The sequence below is a fragment of the Cornus florida genome, unplaced genomic scaffold (genome assembly GCF_030987335.1).
Source record: "Cornus florida cultivar Cherokee Brave unplaced genomic scaffold, ASM3098733v1 CherokeeBrave_3.0.0_Hap2_Chr11, whole genome shotgun sequence".
Taxonomy (NCBI): Eukaryota; Viridiplantae; Streptophyta; class Magnoliopsida; order Cornales; family Cornaceae; genus Cornus; species Cornus florida.
In genome coordinates this window covers 69582200-69602040 of record NW_026775581.1, presented here as the reverse complement: position 1 = coordinate 69602040, position 19841 = coordinate 69582200, and the positions used below count along the sequence as shown (strand labels likewise).

The 19841-nt window shown below is 37.9% G+C and overlaps 1 long non-coding RNA gene across 1 annotated transcript; it reads left to right on the top strand.

Moving 5' to 3' along the window:
- Nucleotides 1-4410: 4410 nt before the first annotated feature.
- LOC132283815 (uncharacterized) lies at nucleotides 4411-7169 on the top strand. The gene is made up of 2 exons (XR_009472147.1): nucleotides 4411-4764; nucleotides 6979-7169. It is a non-coding gene; the product is annotated as an uncharacterized LOC132283815 (long non-coding RNA).
- The last annotated feature ends 12672 nt before the right edge of the window (nucleotides 7170-19841 follow it).

The following is a 19841-nucleotide window of genomic DNA, read 5'->3' as shown; positions in this document are numbered from 1 at the left end:
AGTTTACTTTTCCTTACAGGGTCTAATTTAGTAGCCAGTTGTTGCAATTCAAGAATGTTTTATTTTTTAAGCATGTAGTTTCACCACAAACATATATAAGCAAGAAGGCACATTCCTTATAGCACAACTTCAATGTAATAGAAATTCATAAATTGCACTGCAATGATTCAGTAGGCCCAAGTTACCAATAATCTAGATGATGTCGACAATGTTCTAATGCGCACTGCACAAATACTGCAATTTGCAGAGATTGGATGAAGTCAAACATATATTTCAATTCAATTAATTTTAACAACAAAGCTTATCTGCCCAATACATACCTTCAGTCAACTTCTAATCCCTTGTGTTAACACAAACACATGTACAAACACATACAAATACAAACATACACACGCATTAGCATTATAAAAGTTGCTTTTGTAATAATAAAAAAATGGCCGACTCCCAGAAACTAAATTGAAGAACAAATCATGAAGCATATCTAATATAACAAGTCTAATAATTAGGAAATTCATCAATCATCATGCCAATGCTATTTCAGTGAAGTATTCAAGGAGTGAAACTAGGATTCTGAGAACTCGAAGGTACAATTTGTACCTAAGAAAAACAACAATCCACAACAAGTAACTACGAGTTTCAATTTTTTTTTTTATTTCTCTTCTTTTTCCAGCGTTTTCTTACCAAACAAACGGAGATTAGGGTTTTAAAAAAAGAGATGGGGAAAATGAAATTACCAACGGCGCCACCAGGAGCACCACCGATTGCAACGCCTGCTGCAATTCGAGTTAGACAACTATCCTTCGCCATACCTATTTTCTCTCACTAGACTCTCCTTCCCTCCCTCTTTCTCTCTCTACAGATTGGTGACTGAGGGTTTACTTGGGTTTTATTTGAGGTTTTAATGAAAAGGATCAATTGGTGGAAGCCGAAATAACACAAGAGGGGCAAAAACTGTTTCACAGAGGAAAATAAAATGGAGGAAAAGATAAAAACAAGAGAGAGAGGCATGCACCTGGTTAGAGATCGTCGAAGAGATCGGCCGAAAACAACAGTGGAATCGTCCTTCTCAGTTGTTGCCCAGCCGTCGCCAAGAATCGCCTACAATCGCCAGACCAAACGAGCAAAGCAAACCCTAGATTGTTGCAACTTTTTGGTTTTATACGTGAAACAAGTGTTGCATCCGCTATAGTTAAATGCCCGTTTTTGCTTCTTCCGCTACAGTAATTCTTACCCCAAATAAAACCAAAACAACAAAAAACACCAATTTGGTGTTTCATATTTTGGGCCCAATTTTGAAAATGTTTTACAACTGTTTGAAACACAACAAGCCCAACCAAACATGTTTTGGGCTTAAAAGAGGTTACTGTAGCAAGTCTAAAACAAAACAAAACATCTCCCAAACAGGCCCTTATTACCTACATGTTTTTGTAATGATGAAAACATTTCTATGAAAAACTGCATTAAATGTTTTGAAGAGCGTGGAAGTTGAAAATTCTCTTTTACTTATCAACGTGAAACTAAAGTAAGAATATAAAATTTGTACAATTTGGTTAAATCAATCTTCCTCTAGACACAAAGGGCTGTAGTCGAATGGCATTTTCAAGTTTTTGCAAGAATAGAAGGTGGAGAATTTATGTCTTAGGGTGAAAGTTTACAATACTTCGGATACCGTATCGTGGTGTTCTCGACTGTTGAATGTGGTAGTGAGACCTATCTGGTGAATGATCAAACAATTGAAAACCTAAGGATACGGTACTCTTGGGGTATTGTAGACTTTCTTGTCCCTAGGAGCATGCGAATGTAGAGAATGTATAAGATACTTGAGATATGATACTCCTTTTTTAAAAAAAAAATAACAAAAAAAAAACTCTTTATTTTTCTTGATAAAAGAGAAGTGGAGAGTTTCCCAATCAGTTCTACATGTATACAAAATTTCATCTTAGTTTTAAACTATTGAATCTTCCAATTATACCTTTATCAAATTCAAGTTTTCTATTCCAAAATTGATATGTAATTTTTCTTTTTCTTTTTTTTTTTTTCTAAGTACTTTTAAATTTAATTCTAAGTACTTTTAAATTTTATGATACCCCATCTAAAAAAAAAACTCTTTATTTTTCTTGATAAAAGAGAAGTGGAGAGTTTTCCTATCAGTTCTACTTGTATATTGTAACGACCCGAACTCGGAGGTCTGAATCGATTACCGGGTCCTTACTCGAACCCGAAATCGTCTAAGGGCACTATAGTCAACTCCAAGGTCGATACATAATAAACGTATCATCCCAAGGCTATACAAAAAAAAAAAAAAAATGAGATTATTAATATAAAGGATGTCAAAACAGTCCATTAACTCATTTAAACTCGTGGAGGAGTATCGTTTGCCACTTCCTTCCTGTGACCTAAAAATTTTAATAATAAGGGGTGAGCACAACGGCTCAGTAGAAATCGTCTAAGGCGTCAAGTTTGGACTCCCTTGAGCCACTTATCACATAATGGGATAAAAGATATTAGGGTCATGCATTGGAAGTCCACGTAACATTTACATCAGAACAAGCATTATTTTTAGTCACACATTATAATTCTATAAAATGTCGCGAATGATATAAAATGTAATGTACTCTGTCCCATACTTGGTCTCTACCGACCCACTTTCCACTTTTCGAAAACCGCTAACTGACTTTACCAATGCGAGATTGATAGCTATCCCCGGTTCTAATTTTGGCAAAGCCTGGCAATTGTTTTGGGCCTAGTATCAACTTTTTCACGCCCTACACCGAACCGCGCTCTCTCTAGGTCAAGTTAGCCCCGAACTCGCGAAATCCGATTCATTTAAAAAAAAAAAAAAACTTCCCTTTCAAATAAAAACTTTTATTTTGTAAAACTTCCTTTCTCAAAACCTTTATCAAAATTTCCGTTCTTTCCATGTCATGCAATGCACCATGTTATGTCCTCTAAACATCAATCTCATCACAACAATAATGATATCAGCACGATAATCACAACTCAATGGACATAAACAAGGCATTCCATAATAAATAATTATGATCATAGCATGCTTTAAAATATCATACGACAATATCATATTTCACTTGTAATATTTGTAATTTTTATATTTATATATATGTGTGTGGTGTAAAAAGAAAATGAAAATAAAAGAAAAAGGAAATTAATTTTGGTGGTGTGACCCACCACCACTTTTAATGGCCAAAAGGCCACATTTGAGGCCTCAAACTCTCTCTCTCTCCTGTAAGTTTCTCTATCTTCTTCTCTTTCTAGATTTTTCTTTTTCTTTTGGTTTCAAATTTTCAAACTTTGATTTCTCCTTCATCTTTTGGAGATTTTGGGTGCCATTTGCGACAAATTAAAGAGCGCGTCGAGATCTTCGATTTGATCAGAGCAAAAGTGGTTTTGGTGCACCCTAATAATTTCGAATTCTAGGGTTTGGATTCGGCAAATTGGGGGTTTTTTGCAATTTTTGGAGGTATGGGTTTCTAATCCACAATTTTCTTTGACTTTTGTGAGTTTTCTTATAAAAGTTGTTAAGTTGTCTACTAAATTATGAGTGTTGTTTATGATTATAGGCATTTTATATATAATGAGCATTACAAGGTGTATAATGTGTTGAAAGTGATAAAAATTGCATATATTATTTATTGATTTTGATTATATGCACTTGAATACTTGAATGTCAAATATTGTGTTGTCAAAATTGTTAATTGAGAGTTTATTAATTTAATTTTCCCAAAAGCATGCAAATGAGATATAGATGAATTGTAAGGAATTGTGAATTTGACATGGTATAGTGATCAAAGCACGAAGCATTCATGCATTGCATTGGGCAAGAAAGGGAAAATTTGTTTTGAAATAAAATGAAATAATTTTGGGAAAATTGTTTTGAAAAGTGTTTGTGAAAACCGGACGCCTAGGAGGCGCCTAGTGGTCCATGGTGTTAGTGTATGTGATGTCCATCACTTTTTCAATTATTCCTGGGCATTTCTCATTTTGGCATAAGTGATTATTTCGTTACCTCGGGTTACGTGCCATGTTTGGGATTGCATGTCACAAAGGTTTTATAGTGATTTAGAGTGTTTCATGGAGTTTGGGAAGCATGGATATGCTAGTTGAACCGTTTGGACAGTTTATGGATTTTTGGACAGAGCGACTCGTGTGGGTCCCACGCCAGAATTTTTGGATTTTGAATTATTTTCTTAATTGAAAAATAATTATCTTGGATGTCATTTACATAATTCATGAGGGTGGAATGGTCATTTGATGATGTGATGGAATGGTTGTAGTTTAATGAAGAGGTGGGGACATTTTGGTTATTTCCTTGGTCCACCTTTTGACCCTTTGTGAGTTTGACACTTAAGCATGCACTTGGCAAGTTTTTAGCCATAATCTGTATGACTCCTCACGTAGAAGAGAGTTTCAGCTGATGGGTTCCTCATGTTAATTCCATTTTTTTCTTCCTTTAACCAATTTCGTCCTCCATTAGAGGGGTTTTTGAAGCACCATTTAGAGAGACTTGTAGTGAGAGTTTGATGTTGAGGTGTGAATGAAAAATGACCTAGAGGGAATGAGGTTTCCATTGATATAGTATATGTGGTCATTCCTTAATCTATGGGTTTCAGAAAGTGCCTTGAAAAGAGGAGGATCTTAGTTGTGCTTTAATGGAGAGTTCTTCATCTTCATCATCTTGTTGGTGGGTTCGATCTATCTTTGGAATAGCTTGGAGGTGTTTGTTCCTAGGGTTTGAACTCCCTTGAGGTAGGATTTTCTAACCCTCAATTCTTTTGCCTTTAGTGAGTTAATCTCTTTCAATTTAAGTTGTAAAGTGTATAAAAATGAAACTGAAGCATGTTGAAACTATTTGGCTGAAATTACATGCTACAATTTTGCTCAAATTTATGTAAATTCATAATTTATCTTTTAGAGATGATTTGATATTATGATAATATAGTTAATTAGATTTCATTGAGAATTGGTTTCATTTAAATTGGTTGAGAAATGAATTTATTACGAACTTTTGAAGTTATAGTGTTCTTGCTGGAAATTCTGGGTTGGGGCAGATTTTTTTTCGAGTTTTCTCATCAAACCTGATTTAAATGGTAAGGAATTTTGGTGAAGTAAGATTTTATCTTGAAAATATAATCTTTATAATTTCAATGGGCTTTGGATTCACTCAATTTGGATGAGAATTGAATTTTTTCAAAGTTGGAAGCAACAGGCTGGAAATCAGTTTTCTGGGCAGCATTTATTTTGAATTTATGGGTCAAAACTGTTCCAATTGGGAAGGGATTTTGTTAAACTAAATTGACACATTCAAAGAACATTGTTTAAGCTTTCATTAGGCTTTGGATTAACTCAATTTGGATGAGAATTAAATTTTTTATGATTTTTCAAAGTTGGAAGCAACAGGCTGAAAATCAGTTTTCTAGGCAGCATTTATTGCGAATTTATGGGTCAAAACTGTTCCAATTGGGAAGGGATTTTGTTAAACTAAATTAACACATTCAAAGTACATTGTTTAAGCTTTCATTAGGCTTTGGAATCACTCAATTTGATTTAGAATTGAAATTGTTATGAATTTTCAAAGATGTAGGTAACAAGCTGCGTATGAATTGTTAACAACTAGTAGGAGTTGTTTTAACCCTCACACCCTTTGTTTCCTTATGAACTAAATCTTTTAAATTGAACCACTATATGACTTGAATTAGGCTTTCTTTACAAGCATGTTGTGTAATAAAAATCTGAAATTTTGTAGCTTAGACAGAAATGATGTGCTATGTGTTTTAAATATGGAATTTGAGCTCTTAAAATGTTGTTGGTGTTTATGTGCCTAAAACTGAAATTCTAGTAATCACAATGGTTGTATTGTTATTGTTTGACAAGCTGGAAATTATATATTTAGTTCACTTCAATTATGGGCTATTTTGTTATAAGTTTGGTGTTGTATTAGTGTTCAAAAACTAAATGATATATTATCCTTGAAACATGCTGCCATGATAAATTTGCTGCCAAAGTGTGTCCATAGAATATGATTTTGATGTGAGTAATGATGTGGTATTATAATAATGTGAAGCATGTGACATTCATGCATATTATTGGGGAAAAAAAAAATGATTTGAAAGAAATGATATGGATTTTTGGGAATGAATTTTGAAAAGGATTTTGTGAAAAACCCGGCCGCCTAGGAGTTGCCTAGGGACCACGACATTAGTGAGGCCTAGAGGGGACTAGGGAAATCGCCCTAGTGTGGTTGTGTTACCTGGGCCCCAAATGACGCCATGGAGTTGCCATAGGTCAAGGACAGTGGCCAATCCTCCTTTCGTGCCGCCATGGAGTTGCCATGGGATGGGTTCACTAACGGTTTGGAAATGATGATGGAAATGGTTTTGGAAAAATGGGGAGCGACATCGCATGACATTACAACCATTGCATGGCATATCCATTCATGACTTGGTCTATAAATGTGATATTGTGGTTATTTTTCTCCCGGCATAGCGTAGTACTATCTAAGAAATTTATTGGAAAGAATGTGGTAATTATGGAGTAATAGAGATGGATATTCTCAGTTTGTGGTTATGATTAGACATGAGTAGTTATCCTTTTGTCTAGGTGCAGTAAATCATTAATACTAAAAGGTACCTTAAGTATTAATAAAGGGATAGTCTTTTTACGGTACAGGGGCATACCTTTAGATTGATGCTTGTGATAATGAGAAATGTGATTCCTTGTATAGAAAGTTGTAATAAGGGAAATGGTTTAGACTCTGTGTATATAGTACTTCATATTCTTCTGTATTGACTGTTTTCTGAGACAGCATGATGATGTGATAATTATTTTTTTCCCCGGATTTGCATGACTCCTTTTCTGATTCCTATTCTTTGTTTGGATTCATGGGGGTATTAAGGGGTTGTGGTTAGGTATTTCCTACTGAGCTGTGGTTGCTCATTCCTATTATACATACATTTTTTTCAGGTTATGGACAAGAGGTCATAGAGGACATTCCTCCACAGCCATGGACGGATGTTGGGTTTTATTTTGTTGTATATCTTTATGTAAATAGAGAATGTATATTTTGAAACCAACATGTATATTTATAAATATTATTCCCAACAGATTTTGTTTAATTATTGTAATTAAAGGATTATAGGGTTTTACGTATGAAACCTACTTTTATATTTTCAAGTAATGTGTGGGCCGAGAAATGGATTTCGTGTGTGTGTGTTGGGACAAAGTACTTTATTTAGCATGATTTTTGAAACCAGGGGATTTTTTTTATTATCATCCTTGAGTATTAAAGTTTTATTTAAAATTTTTGGACAGTGTTCCAGGGCTCGGTCACACGTTTCTGAATATGAGTATTTCTTTGTTCCGTTTTATGTTCACAACTTGGATTACGGTCTAGGGTCGTGACAGTGTAGTCTAGGGAGGATTAGGGATTGAGTTAACTAGGCCGGATGCGACGCCTTGGAGGTGCCTTGTGGTCATGGATAGTTAGTCAATCCCCCTTTCGTGACGCTTTGAAGGTGCCTTGGGTCGGATTACACTAACAGTTTGGAAGTTGAAATGGTATTGTTTCGAAAACGGGGAGTGACATTGTATGGCATGGCACATCATTGCCATACTTGGTGCATTTGATAGTTGGTTGATATATGTATGTTTGTTGATGATACCGTAGTTTTACTCGACTCCCGAGATATGATCTCATTCTCATACTTTCTATTCTCTATATGGATTCACAGGGTCATAAGAGGTGTGTCTTAGACACCTCCTACTGAGCATTTAGCTCACCCCATTATTTAACATTTTTCAGGACACGAAAGGGAAGTGGCGGACGACGGTCCTCCACTAGGTTCAATGGGTTAGTAGACCGTTTTGATATACTTTGTAGCTATGATCTCATTTTATTACTATTATTTCTTTACTATTATTATTATTATTATTATTATTATAAACCCTAGGATGACACGTATATTATGTATTGACATAGGAAAGGACAATAGTGCCTTTAGTTGACCTTGGGTTCGGGTAAGGACCCGGTTAGCGATTTGGACCCTCGGGTTCGGGTCGTTACAAAATTTGTATCAGAGCATTAGGTTCGAATACCCAAGGACGACGGGTAGGGTTGGCCTAAGCGGGACTTAGATTGATTTAGAAGTATTGCATGTTAAAGTGTTATTGTTTTGAGAAACATGTTTACTTGTTACTTGCTTATATGTTTACAGTTTTGAAGGCATGCCTACTTGCTAAGTGCTTACGTGTTTACAATGCCAGTAAATATAAATAAAGTGTACATGTTATATGAAAGCATGTTAATTATGATAAGATAACAAGTATAAGGAATATGGTGACGGCAAGTAGTAGATACGGTGGGTGCAGTTTCGTTTTAATGATAATATGACAAATAGTGAGCACGGTAGGTGCAAACATGTTTCGTATGGTATTGTAGGTTTCATTCATTTTTTATGAGTATATATATATCTCTATTCTTAAGTGTTTATACGGTTAAGCATTAGGATGGTTGCTAATAAGGTGGGGTACTTGTCACGGCAATGAGGGTTGTGTAAGTTTTGACCTGAGTAGGTGAGGAGCTCGGTTGCTCTAGGGTTGTTTGGGTGTTAGTTCTTTTCGGATGAATGGCTTAGTCTTTTAGCTCGTGGATTGAGCTATTTGGTGTGTGGTCATTTTGATCTTTTTGGTGTGTTTTGTGCGGTGTTTAGGGCACGACTTTAGAATAGGTTTGTATTTCGTGGTATGTATTTTTGTTGTGGGTGAGTTCCATGCATTGGTGTATGGGTTCTGGTGACCGTGCAGGTTAGGTGTGCGAGTGAGGGCTTCGGTATGACCTTAGGAGGTTGGTGTTAGTTACTTGGGTCACGGTTTGGTATGGAGATTTTTATTAAATCGGTCATGGTAGGTGACAGAGGTTGTTTGAGTCACGAATGTAGTCAATGGGTTGTAGACGTGTATTTCGGGTATTCTGGTACAGTCTGAGGACGCATGTTGGTCAATGTTGTTAAGGGGATTGTTGGATTCAGTAGGTCTAGTGTGACGTAGGCATTGACTGGAATCGTGCCAGTGTTAGGTGATTGATTGTTTGATGTGATTTATTTCGTGGGTTGTAAGAGTCTATTTTAGAGATTGGTTTGTCAAAGAATGATTCTTATTTTGGATAGTTGTAGGAGCTTGATATGGGTAATTAACTCTCAGTGAGTCAATTGTATGGTTCGGTGGATCAGCGGAGTTCTAGGTTGGCACGACTGTCTAGAGAGTCTTGAGGTGGTATATGGTGGTCGATTTTAGCTGTGTAATGCAGGATTGTAGTATAAGGTAGGTTATATGAGGTCATTGTAGTGCTCGGTTGTTTGCGGATGAAATGACTGGTGGTAAGTATTGCGATACCAAATAGATTATGTTGTGGGAGTTGAAAGTTGTGGACTGGAGTTGAATTTTATGTTGCGTCTAGGGTATGAAGGGGCAGTACTTGTAGTTTAAGGATTGAAAGGGATGGACTGATGATTAGAATGATTAGGATGAGGGTGATTTCGTAGGTCAAGTAGGTAGCCCCATTTGACTTTTATCGGGGCTAAGGGAGTTTTGAGGAACGGGGAAGAGGGGAAGTAGTGACGTTGAACCTAGGGTATGAAGCTTTCTTGTTAAGGCATGTAGATTGTCTTAGGAAGAATGGTCGGACTAGTCAATTAAGTGTTGGTGACTGATAGTGTTGTAGATGGTTTGAGGAGACATTTCAATGTTGAGCATTCTGGTTTTTGCGCTCATTTTTCCTTTGGGATTTGTCGGAATGGTATTGCCGTATAGAGATTCTTTTCTAGTGGCAAGTAGTGGTTGTTGTGGGAGGTATCGAGAGTAATGCTTATTCTTTTGTTATGATGATGTCATAGGAAGAATTGCTTGGTAGTGACTTAGTGATCTGGTGAGATGAGAGGTTTGAGTTGTCATTCGAGGATGATGGTAGTAGAGGCGTTATAGCGTGATGTTTAGTATTGATGAGCATAATGGTTTGGGGTATGATCTGAGGGTGGATTAGAAAGTATGACTTATTGTTGTATGTTGTCAGGTAGGTGATGGGATTGTGCGCCAGTTGAAGCGAATGTGGTCGGCTTAGTCTTTAGAGCCAGAGAGGACGATGTTGTCAGAAAGACATTTTTTTCTTTTGACGAGTCAGTGGGTTGTTGTGACTGAGGTCACAAGTCGGGTGAGCAAGGTGATCGAGGCAGTATCGTCTAGGAAGGAAGTGATGGAAGGGGTGGTAAAGTGTCATTTTATGGCATAGGGGTTGTCATTTGGAAGTGACGGGATATGGTGTCCAATGGGTTGTGATCGTTTCTAGTGTTGGTATGTTGTGAGCATTGATGCTCTTGTCTGGTGGTTGTCTCGTGAGTTGTATCTTAGTACTCGACGAATGGATGGTAGGGATCTAATTGGTTTTGGTTAGCATGGGTGTTGCGGGGTATCGTATGCGAGGTTTCTGTGTTGACAGTATATGATGATCCGTTAGTGGCAAGGTCGTTTAGAATTGAGTTTGCAGTTCCGTACGGGTATCCATTTGGTTTTTTTCTTTGTGTGTAAGGAGTTTAGTTCATCTCAGGTGAGATTGGGTGTCTATGGTTGGATAGTTTGTGTGTAGTATGTGACAAGGTGTCAGGTGCATTCGAGTACGAGTTGTCAGTCTCTCGTGAGAGCGGGGTTTGTTACCCTTTCCAATTGTTCCAGTCCTGGCAAGGACGTCGTCTGTCGTGAGTCTTGTTTTCCATTTAGGAGTTGTGCGTGTCCGTGGGTGGACAGACCTGTGTGTCATTTGTTATGTTATTGAGTTCATCACTAAAGGTTTGGTTAATTTGGTCGACTCACTCCCACAGAGGGAGATAAAGTCATCGTTTTTTTTTTAGTAGTGCTTGTTTTGATGGTAGTTTTGATTGCACGACTTGCTGTACTTTTGGTGATGGCTAGGGGTGTGCCGTGAATTATAAGCTTGAGGATAGTTAGGTGATGTAATATGAATCATGTACTCGAGTGTTCTATAGATGTCTGATTTGATCAGTATCTTGAGGACAAATGTTGGTATTATTTGAGTGTTAATTAGCTAGAAAGTGATTATGGGATTCCGTTGAAGAATAATAGGAATGATAAACTTTGGTTTTGAGGTTTCAGGTATGAGATGGTCGCATTGTGTGCTTTGACGAGGTAAAAATTGAATCGAATGATCTTAAGGGAGTTGTTTGCATGGTATGGGTGTTATAAAGAGATCAGAGATCTTATGCGCTAGTCGATGATTATGGTACTTGGTGTCGTATTACTATTAGCTTGTCATGGGTTGTGTGATTGAGGTATGATCGGATTTTAAAGCTGGTGTGTGACTGTATAGTTGTTGAGGTTAAGTAAAGCGACAGATTAATTATAGAGTGGATCTCGTGGTTGTTTTGTGGACTATATGGGGTTGTGCTTGAGGTTTAGACCTGAGGACAGGAACGACATCTTTGTTAAGACCAGATTGATGATGAGAATGGTCTGGCCAACTATTTCTCTTGAATCAGTCCCTCTTTAGCATGATGTTGGGTCGAAGGTCAAGGATTGGTTCTACTTGTTAGTGACAGTGAGAGCATGGTATTGTGCGTCGTGTTAGTATGGCGGTGTGGATTCAGAGGATTTGTTCTGGGTGACGAGGTGTGTTAGGTAGGATCAAGTGTCTAATAAAGGGTTCTGGTACAACCATTAACTATTGAAGATCTTGCTTTAAGGATTTGTATTTTAAGTGCAGGATAGTATGTTTTATTGTTCCAGTGACTCATGCTTATGTAGTCGTTGGGAGATTAATTATTTAGTCATCTTGAGGATGATAAGTTTAGTGATTGCCGCTTGGTGTGGTTGGTAGTCGTTGTGCGAGTATGTAAAGGTCTAGTTAAATGTTAGGTGGTGAGTGTTTAGTCTGACAGAGTTGTGTAGATTAGAGTTGAGCTTGATTGTGAGATGGATGGGGTTATTTGTCTGGAGTTTTGTGTGTCCGTTTAGAGAGGAGTTGAGATTGGATATTGTCATGTTCGATAGTTTAGAGACCGTTCTTCTTCCAGGCTTTAAAGTCTTGCGTAACAGTGTATAGTGGACTAATATCCGTTGAGAATAGGATGTAGGGCCAAGTTGATCTCTTGTTCTGATGTCGTGAGTAATGAGCACCCTCATAGGGTGGTGACTATTGTGTTTTTGTAGCAATGGTGTGTGATTGCCTGGTGACGTCTGTTGTCAAAGGCAATAATGTTGGTGGATCCATGGTTTTGGGGTTTTGTAAGGTGTTCTCGGTAAAAGGTGTGGTTGTGGGCCTCCTTCTTTAAGGAGGGTAGATTTCGAGGACGAAATCTTTTAAGGAGGATAGATTGTAATATTTGTGATTTTTATATTTATATACATGTGTGTGGTGTAAAAAGAAAATGAAAATAAAAGAAAAACAAAATTAATTTTAGTGGTGGGACCCACCACCACTTTTAATGGCCAAAGGCCACATTTGAGGCCTCAAACTCTTTCTCTCCCGTAAGTCACTCTCTCTTCTTCTCTTTCTAGATTTTTCTTTTTCTTTTGGTTTCAAATTTTCAAACTTTGATTTCTACTTCATCTTTTGGAGATTTTGGGTGCCGTTTGCGACAAATAAAAGAGCGCGTCGAGATCTTCGATTTGATCGGAGCAAAACTGGTTTTGGTGCACTCTAAGAATTTCAAATTCTAGGGTTTGGATTCGGCAAATTGGGGGTTTTTACAATTTTTGGAGGTAGGGGTTTCTAATCCACAATTTTCTTTGACTTTTGTGAGTTTTTTTTATAAAAGTTGTTAAGTTGTCTACTAAATTTTGAGTGTTGTTTATGGTTATAGGCATTTTATATATAATGAGCATGACAAGGTGTATAATGTGTTGAAAGTAATAGAAATTGCTTGTTTTATTTATTGATTTTGATTATATGCACTTGAATGCTTGAATGTCAAATACTATGTTGTCAAAATTGTTAATTGAGAGTTTATTAATTTAATTTTCCCAAAAGCATGCAAATGAGATATAGATGAATTGTAAGGAATTGTGAACTTGACATGGTATAGTGATCAAAGCATGAAGCATTCATGCATTGCATTGGGCAAGAAAGGGAAAATTTGTTTTGAAATGAAATGAAATAATTTTGGGAAAATTGTTTTGGAAAGTGTTTGTGAAAACCAGACGCCTAGGAGGCGTCTAGTGGTCCGTGGTGTTAGTGTAGTCTAGGGAGGATTAGGGATTGAGTTAACTAGACCGGATGCGACGCCTTAGAGGTGCCTTGTGGTCGTGAATAGTTAGTCAATCCCCCTTTCGTGACGCCTTGGAAGTGCCTTGGGTCGGATTACACTAACGGTTTGGAAGTTAAAATGGTACTGTTTCGAAAACGGGGAGTGACATTGCATGGCATGGCACATCATTGGCATACTTTGTGCATTTGGTAGTCGGTTTATATATGTATGTTTGTTGATGATACAGTGGTTTTACTCGACTCCCGAGATATGATCCCGTTCTCATACTTTCTATTCTCTATGTGGATTCACGGGGTCATAAGAGGTGTGTCTTAGGCACCTCCTACTTAGCATTTAGCTCATCCCATTATTTAACATTTTTCAGGACATGGAAGGAAAGTGGCGGACGACGGTCCTCCGCAGGGTTCGATGGGTTACTAGACCGTTTTGACATACTTTGTAACTATGATCTCATTTTATTACTCATTTTATTATTATTATTTCTTTATTATTATTATTATAAACCCTAGGATGACACGTATATTATGTATTGACATAGGAAAGAACGATAGTGCCTTTAGTTGACCATAGGTTTGGGTAAGGACCCGGTTAGCGATTCGGACCCTTAGGTTTGGGTCGTTACAAAATTTGTATCAGAGCGTTAGGTTCGAATACCGAAGGACGACGGGTAGGGTTGGCCTAAGCAGGACTTAGATTGATTTAGAAGTATTGCATGTTAAAGTGTTATTATTTTGAGAAACATGTTTACTTATTATTTGCTTATATGTTTACAGTTTTGAAGGCATGCCTACTTGCTAATTGCTTACGTGTTTAAAATGCCAGTAAATATAAATGAAGTGTACATGTTATATGAAAGTATGTTAATTGTGATAAGATAACAAGTACAAGGAATATGGTGACGGCAAGTGGTAGACACGGTGGGTGCAGTTTTGTTTTAATGATAATATGACAAATAGTGAGCACGGTAGGTGCAAACATGTTTCGTATGGTATTGTGGGTTTCATTCATTTCGTATGAGTATATAAATATCTCTATTCTTATGTGTTTATACGGTTAAACATTAGGATGGTTGTTAGTAAGGTGGGGTACTTGTCATGGCATTAAGGGTTGTGTAAGTTTTGACCTGAGTAGGTGAGGAGCTCGGTTACTCTAGGGTTGTTTGGGTGTTAGTTCTTATCGGACGAATGGCTTAGTCTTTTAACTCGTGGATTGAGCTATTTGGTGTGTGGTCATTTTGATCTTTTTGGCGTGTTTTGTGCGATGTTTAGGGCACGACTTTAGAATAGGTTTGTATTTCGTGGTATGTATTTTTGTTATGGGTGAGTTCCATGCATTGGTGTATGGGTTCTGGTGACCGTGCAGGTCAGGTGTGCAAGTGAGGGCTCCGGGATGACCTTAGGAGGTTGGTGTTAGTGACTTAGGCCACGGTTTGGTATGGAGGTTCTTATTGAACCGGTCATGGTTGGTGACAGAGGTTGTTTGAGTCACGAATGTAGTCAATGGGTTGTGGACTTGTATTTCAGGTATTCTGGTACAGTCTGAGGACGCATGTTGATCAATGTTGTTAAGGGGATTGTCGGATTCAGTAGGTCTAGTGTGACGTAAGCATTGACTGGAATCGTGCCAGTGTTAGGTGATTGACTGTTTGATGTGATTCATTTCGTGGGTTGTAAGAGTCTGTTTTTAGAGATTGGTTTGTCAAAGAATGATTCTTATTTTGGATAGTTGTAGGAGCTTGATATGGGTAATTAACTCTCAGTGAGTCAGTTGTATGGTTCGGTGGATCAATGGAGTTTTGGGTTGGCACGACTGTCTACAGAGTCTTGAGGAGGTATATAGTGGTCGATTTTAGCTGTATAATGTAGGATTGTAGTATAAGGTAGGTTATATGAGGTCATTGTAGTGCTCGGTTATTTGCGGATGAAATGACTGGTGGTAAGTATTGCGATACCAAATAGATTATGTTTTGGGAGTTGAAAGTTGTGGACTGGAGTTGAATTTTATGTTGCGTCTAGGGTATGAAGGGGTAGTACTTGTAGTTCAAGGATTGAAAGGGATAGACTGATTATTAGAATGATTGCGATGAAGGTGATTTCGTAGGTCTAGTAGGTAGCCCCATTTAACTTTTATCGGGGCTAGGGGGGTTTTGTGGAACGGGGAAGAGGGGAAGTAGTGATGTTGAACCTAGGGTATGAATCTTTCTTGTTAAGGCATGTAGATTATCTTAGGAAGAATGGTCGGAGTAGTCGATTAAGTGTTGGTGACTGATTGTGTTGTAGATGGTTTGAGGAGACATTTCAATGTTGAGCATTCTAGTTTTTGCGCTCATTTTCCTTTGGGATTTGTCAGAATGGTATTGCCGTATAGAGATTCTTTTCTAGTGGCAAGTAGTGGTTGTTGTGGGAGCTATCGAGAGTACTGCTTATTCTTTTGTTATGATGATGTTGTAGGAAGAATTGCTTGGTAGTGACTTAGTGATCTGGTGAGATGAGAGGTTTGAGTTGTCATTCGAGGATGATGGTACTAGAGGCGTTATAGCGTGATGTTTAGTATTGATGAGCATAATGGTTTGGGGTATGATCAGAGGGTGGATTAAAAAGTATGACTTATTGTTGTAGGTTGTCAGGTAGGTGATGGGATTGTGCGCCAGTTGAAGTGATTGTGGTTGGCTTAGTCTTTAGAGCCAGAGAGGACGATGTTTTCAGAAATGCATCTTTTTCTTTTGATGAGTTAATGGGTTGTTGTGACTGAGGTCCCGAGTCGGGTGGGCATGGTGATCGAGGCAGTATCGTCTAGGAAGGAAGTGATGGACGGGGTGGTAAAGTGTCATTTTATGGCATAGGGGTTGTCATTTGGTAGTGACGGGATGTGGTGTCCAATGGGTTGTGATCGTTTCTAGTGTTGGTATGTTGTGTGCGTTGATGGTCTTGTCTGATGGTTGTCGTGAGTTGTATCTTAGTACTCGACGAATAGATGGTAGGAATCTAATTGGTTTTGGTTAGCATGGGTGTTACGGGGTATCGTATGCGAGGTTTCTATCTTAACAGTGTATGATGATTCGTTAGTTGCAAGATCGCTTAGAATTGACTTCGTAGTTCTGTACGGGTATCTATTTGGTTTTTCTCTTTATGTCTAAGGAGTTTAGTTCAGCTCAGGTGAGATTGGGTGTCCATAGTTGGATAGTTTGTGTGTAGTATGTGACAAGGTGTCGGGTGCATTCAAGTACGAGTTGGTAGTCTCTCGTGAGAGCGTGGTTTGTTACCCTTTCCATTTGTTCCAGTCCTGGCAAGGACATCGTTTGTCGTGAGTCTTATTTTCCATTTAGGGGTTATGCGTGTCCGTGGGTGGATGGACCTATGTGAGATTTGTTATGTTGTTGAGTTCATCGCTAAAGGTTTGGTTGATTTGGTCGACTCACTCCCACAGAGGGAGATAAAGTCATCATTTTTTTTTTTTTAGTAGTGCTTTTTTTTTTGGTGGTTTTAATGGCACGAGTTGCTATACTTTTGGTGATGGCTAGGGGTGTGCCATGAATTATAAACTTGAGGATGGTTAGGTGATGTGATATGAATCATGTACTCGAGTGTTCTATAGATGTCTGATTTGATCAGTATCTTGAGGACAAATGTTGGTATTGTTTGAGTGTTAATTAGCTAGAAAGTGATTATGAGATTCCGTTGAAGAATAATAGGAATGATTAACTTAGGTTTTGAGGTTTCAAATATGAGATGGTCGCATTGTGTGTTTTGACGAGGTAAAAATTGAATCGAATGATCTTAAAGGAGTTGTTTGTATGGTATGGGTGTTATGAAGAGATCAGAAATCTTATACGCTAGTCGATGATTATGCTACTTGGTGTCGTATTGCTATTAGCTTGTCATGGGTTGTGTGATTGAGTGATGATCGGATTTTAAAGCTGGTGTGCGACTGTATAGTTGTTGAGGTTAAGTAAAGCGACAGATTTATTATAAAGTGGATCTCGTGGTTGTTTTGTGGACTGTATGGGGTTGTGCTTGAGGTTTAGACCTGAGGACAGGAACAACATCTTTGTTGAGACTGGATCGATGATGAGAATGGTCTGGCCAACCATTTCTCTTGAATCAATCCCTCTTTAGCACGATGTCAGGTCAAAGGTCAAGGATTGGTTATACTTGTTAGCGACAGTGAGAGCATGGTATTGTGCGTCGTGTTAGTGTGGCAGTGTGGATTCAGAGGATTTATTCTGGGTGACGAGGTGTGTTAGGTAGGATCAAGTGTCTAATAAAGGGTTCTGGTACAACCATTAACTATTGAAGATCTTGCTTTGAGGATTTGTATTTTAAGTGCAGGATAGTTTGTTTTATTGTTCTGGTGACTTATGTTTATGTAATCGTTGGGAGATTCATTATTTAGTCATCTTGAGGATGATAAGTTTAGTGATTGCCGCTTGGTGTGGTTGGTAGTCGTTGTACGGGTATGTAAAGGTGTAGTTAAATGTTAGGTGGTGAGTGTTCGGTTTGACAAAGATGTGTAGATTAGAGTTGAGCTTTATTGTGAGATGGATGGGGTTATTTGTCTGGAGTTTTGTGTGTCCGTTTAGGGAGGAGTTGAGATTGGATATTGTCATGTTCGGTAGTTTAGAGACCGTTCTTCTTCCGGGCTTCGAAGTCTTGCGTAACAGTGTATAGTGCACTAATGTCCATTGAGAGTAGGATGTAGGGCCTAGTTGATCTCGTGTTCTGATGTCGTGAGTAATTAGTACCCTCATAGGGTGTTGAGCATTATGTTTTTGTAGCAATGGTGTGTGATTGCCTGGTGACGTCCGTTGTCAAAGGCAATAATGTTGGTGAATCCATGGTTTTGAGGTTTTGTAAGGTGTTCTCGGGAAAAAGGTGTGGTTGTGGGCCTCCTTCTTTAAGGAGGGTAGATGTCGAGGATGAAATCTTTTAAGCAGGATAGATTGTAATATTTGTGATTTTTATATTTATATATATATGTGTGTGGTGTAAAAAGAAAATGAAAATAAAAGAAAAACGAAATTAATTTTGGTGGTGGGACCCACCACCACTTTTAATGGCCAAAAGGCCACATTTGAGGCCTCAAACTCTTTCTCTCCCGTAAGTCTCTCTCTCTTCTTCTCTTTCTAGATTTTTCTTTTTCTTTTGGTTTCAAATTTTCAAACTTTGATTTCTCCTTCATCTTTTGGAGATTTTAGGTGCCGTTTGCGAGAAATAAAAGAGCACGTCGAGATCTTCGATTTGATCGGAGCAAAACTGGTTTTGGTGCACCCTAAGATTTCGAATTCTAGGGTTTGGATTCGGCAAATTATGAGTGTTGTTTATGGTTATAGGCATTTTATGTATAATGAGCATGACAAGGTGTATAATGTGTTGAAAGTAATAGAAATTGCTTGTATTATTTATTGATTTTGATTATATGCACTTGAATGCTTGCATGTCAAATACTATGTTGTCAAAATTGTTAATTGAGAGTTTATTAATTTAATTTTCCCAAAAGCATGCAAATGAGATATAGATGAATTGTAAGGAATTGTGAACTTGACATGGCATAGTAATCAAAGCATGAAGCATTCATGCATTGCATTAGGCAAGAAAGGGAAAATTTGTTTTGAAATGAAATAAAATAATTTTAGGAAAATTGTTTTGGAAAGTGTTTGTGAAAACCGGACTCCTAGGAGGCGCCTAGTGGTCCATGGTGTTAGTGTAGTCTAGGGAGGATTAGGGATTGAGTTAACTAGGCCGGATGCGACGCCTTAGAGGTGCCTTGTGGTCGTGGATAGTTAGTCAATCCCCCTTTCGTGATGCATTGGAGGTGTTTTGGGTCGGATTACACTAACGGTTTGGAAGTTGAAATGGTACTGTTTCGAAAACGGAGAGTGACATTGCATGGCATGGCATATCATTGGCATACGTGGTGCATTTGGTAGTCGGTTTATATATGTATGTTTGTTGATGATACAGTGGTTTTACTCGACTCTCGAGATATGATCCCGTTCTCATACTTTATATTCTCTATGCGGATTCACGGGGTCATAAGAGGTGTGTCTTAGGCACTCCTACTGAACATTTAGCTCACCCCATTATTTAACATTTTTCAGGACATGGAAGGGAAGTGGCGGACGACAGTCCTCCACAGGGTTCGATGGGTTAGTAGACCGTTTTGACATACTTTGTAGCTATGATCTCATTTTATTACTATTAGTTCTTTATTATTATTTTTATTATTATTTTTATAAACCCTAGGATGATACGTATATTATGTATTGACATAGGAAAGGACAATAGTGCCTTTAGTTGACCTTGGGTTCGAGTAAGGACCCGGTTAGCGATTTGGACCCTCGGGTTCAGGTCGTTACATCATTATACCATTTCGAGTAAAGCACCTTTCTCAAGAATCAAGTATAAGCATGCCTCATATAAAATCATAATAATTCACATCATTCTTTTGACACATAAGAAAACAAATCATGCTTTCAGCATTAAATCACGTTACTTATATACAAATACAACAATTTCAGTTCATAGTCCTTAAATTTACACTACTTAATGAAGAGGA